We start from the raw sequence: 3119 nt of genomic DNA, 5'->3' as shown, positions 1-3119 counted from the left end.
TATCCATGTCATATGAAAGGACATCATGTAATACTAAGTCATGAGAACTCTATAGCCAACAAGATTTGTCATGTCTCATCTAGTATCAGAGCTGTTCTCATGTCAAGGGATCAGCATATGCATCATCTGTCCTGTAGTTTTTCTGGGTTTTTTTTTTTTTTTTTTTTTTTTAAGAAAAACCCTTTACAGTCCAGGTATTTTATTTCTTTTTATAAATTAGGCCATGAATTCATATGGAATGGGCTCCAGCAGCTCAAGCTCCTTCCCGTTAGTCCTCACAAAGTGTGTTTCTCTGGGTGGGGCCTGCTGGCGCTTCAGCTGAACCCAGGTGTCCTTCTCCTTGGCTTCCTTTTTCTTCTGGTCGTTCTCCTTCACACACTTCAGGAAGTTGTCTTGGCTCTTAGAGCGCTTGATGTGCTCAATACGCATGTTAATTCTCTTGGCGAGAATCTTGCCCTTAACTTGCTTGTTTACAATGATGCCCACAGCATGCTGGGTGACATTGTAGACTCTTCCAGTTTTGCCAGGGTAACACTTATGAGGCATTCTTTTTTGAACAGTGCCCATTCCCTTGATGTCTACAATATCACCTTTCTTGTAGATTCACATGTAAGTGGCCAAAGTAACAACTCCATATTTCCTAAAGGGCCTGGAGAACATGTAGCGGGTGCCTCTCCTCTTTCCCTTTGTGTTCATCATTTTGGCAAGTTACTGGAAGATGGCTGCCACAGCCAAAAGGCTTTCTCAGTTCTTTATTCATGCCTATAGCCAGGAATTTTAGGAGGTATCTCCCAATCATATTTTATCTTCATTGATTTTTAAATGAACCATAACTTTTTGTTTCCTGTGGAAACAAAGGCATAACCTCTCCCCCAATGCAATGTATTTTCTGACTTCCATTATTTTTTTATTAAGAAAGATTTTTCATTCATTTTACACACCAATCAAAGATCCCACTCCTCCATCTTCCTGCTCCCCTAGTCTCCCCCAACCCACCTCCACTCCCCCCTAGGAAGGCAAGGCCTCCCATGGGGAGGCACATCCAGTAGAGGCAAGTCCAAGCCCATCCCCCTACCTCAAGGATGCATGAGGTATCCCATCATAGGTAGTGGCTCCAAAATGCCCCCTCATGAACCAGGGATGAATTCTCATTCTACTGCCAGGGGGCCACCCAAGCAGATCAAGCTACATAATTGTGCATCATGCAGAGGGCCTTGTCCAGTCCCATGCAGGCTCCACAGTCATTGATTCAACTTTCATGAGTTTCCACTAGTTTGATTTGGTCATCTCTGCAGGTTTCCCCGTCATGATCCTGATGCACTTGCTCATAGAATCCCTCCTCTCTCTCTCTCTCTCTGACTGAACTGCTGGAGTTCTGCCTGGTCTTTGGCTGTGGATCTCTGCATCTGCCTCGATCATTCATTGAAGAAAAGCTCTGTGATGACAGTTAAGGTATTCACTGATCTGATCATTGGGGCAAGCCAGTTCAGTTCAGGCACCCTCTCCACTATTTCTAGTAGTTCAAACTGGGCTATTCTTGGGGATTCCTGGCAAATCCCCTAGCACTGGGTTTCTTTCTATCCCCATGATCTCTCCCTCCATCATGGTATGTCTCTCATTGTTTTCCCATTCCATGCCTGTTCCAGCTTGACCATCCCATTCCCTTATCCCCATCCCCTACTCTCCATTGCCCACCCATCAGCTTCTGTAAGGTAAAGGGCACAATAAATAAGACAAAATGACAGCCTACAGAATGGAAAAAGATTTTCACCAACCCCACATCTGACAGAGGGCTGATCTCCAAAATATGTAAAGAACTCAAGAAGCTAGACATCAAAATAACAAACAATCCAATTAATAGATGAGCTATAGAGATAAACAGAGAATTCTCAAAGGAAGAATTTCAAATGGCTGAAAGACATTTAAGGAAGTGCTCAGCATCTTTAATCATCAGGGAGATACAAATCAAAATGACTCTGAGATACCATCTTACACCTGACAGAATGGCTAAGATCAAAGCACTGCAGACAGCTTATGTTGGAGAGGATGTGGAGCAAGAGGAACACTCCTCCACTGTTGGTGGGAGTGCAAACTTATACAGCCACTTTGGAAATCAGTGTGACAGTTTCTCAGAAAATTGGAAATCAATCTTCCTCAAGACCCAGCTATAACACTCTTGGGAATATACCCAAGGAATGCTCAATCATAACACAGAGACACATGCTCAACAATGTTCAGAGCAGCATTATTCATAATAGCCAGAACCCAAAAACAATCTAGATGTCCTTCAACTGAAGAATGGATTTTTAAAAATGTGGTACATATACACAATGGAGTACTACTCAGCAGAGGAAAGCAGTGACATCATGAAATTTTCAGACAAATGGATGGAACTAGAAAATATCAACCTGAGTGAGGTAACCTAGACTCAGAATGACAAACATGGTGTGTACTCACTCATAAGTGGATACTAGATATAAAGCAAAGAATAACCAGACAACAATCCACAACTCCAGAGAAACTAGCTAACAAGGAAGACCCAAAGAGGGACACATGGATCACCATGGGAAGGAGAAACAGATGAGATCTCCATGAGTGAAACTGACTTCCATTCTTGAGTTAAGACATTCTTAAAATATAGGTTGGTTTAATTTAGAAGTTTCCATAATCCAATGTCTCTCAGAAGCTACTCATTTTTGTTCATTAGCATTTACAAGATTTAAAGCTAACAAAGTACCATCCAGGATCCAGATAAGCTGTATATTTCCCATTTTATCTGGCTTTTCTTCTTTTTTATTACTTTACTCTCTTTTTAAAGACTTTATCATTTTTGAACTATTTTTTCTATGACTGTCTATATCCATTTTTACTGTATCTCTTTAAAGGTTTTCTAGGTCTGGACTCCTAGGCTCACATGCAACAGCAGGGAGTGGTATCTCTGTATGCCACAGCCTGCCTGAGGTACTGTGAGACTAGGAAGCCATGTTTGGCTCCGTGGTTTTGTGTGTTTGGAACTGTTTCTTAAGTTTTTCCAGGTCCTATGTGAAGATACGCGCCCCCACATAGCCATTATATATAAGGGGTCTTTCTCTGTCCTGTTATCTACCAAATAACAACAT

General features: G+C 41.8%; 1 pseudogene; it reads right to left on the bottom strand.

Moving 5' to 3' along the window:
- Positions 1 to 216: 216 nt before the first annotated feature.
- Positions 217 to 719, bottom strand: LOC118584838 (annotated as a pseudogene).
- Positions 720 to 3119: the final 2400 nt, after the last annotated feature.

This window comes from Onychomys torridus, chromosome 5 (genome assembly GCF_903995425.1).
Source record: "Onychomys torridus chromosome 5, mOncTor1.1, whole genome shotgun sequence".
Taxonomy (NCBI): Eukaryota; Metazoa; Chordata; class Mammalia; order Rodentia; family Cricetidae; genus Onychomys; species Onychomys torridus.
Note: the sequence above shows the minus strand (reverse complement) of the source record. Positions and strands in the feature narration are given on the sequence as shown.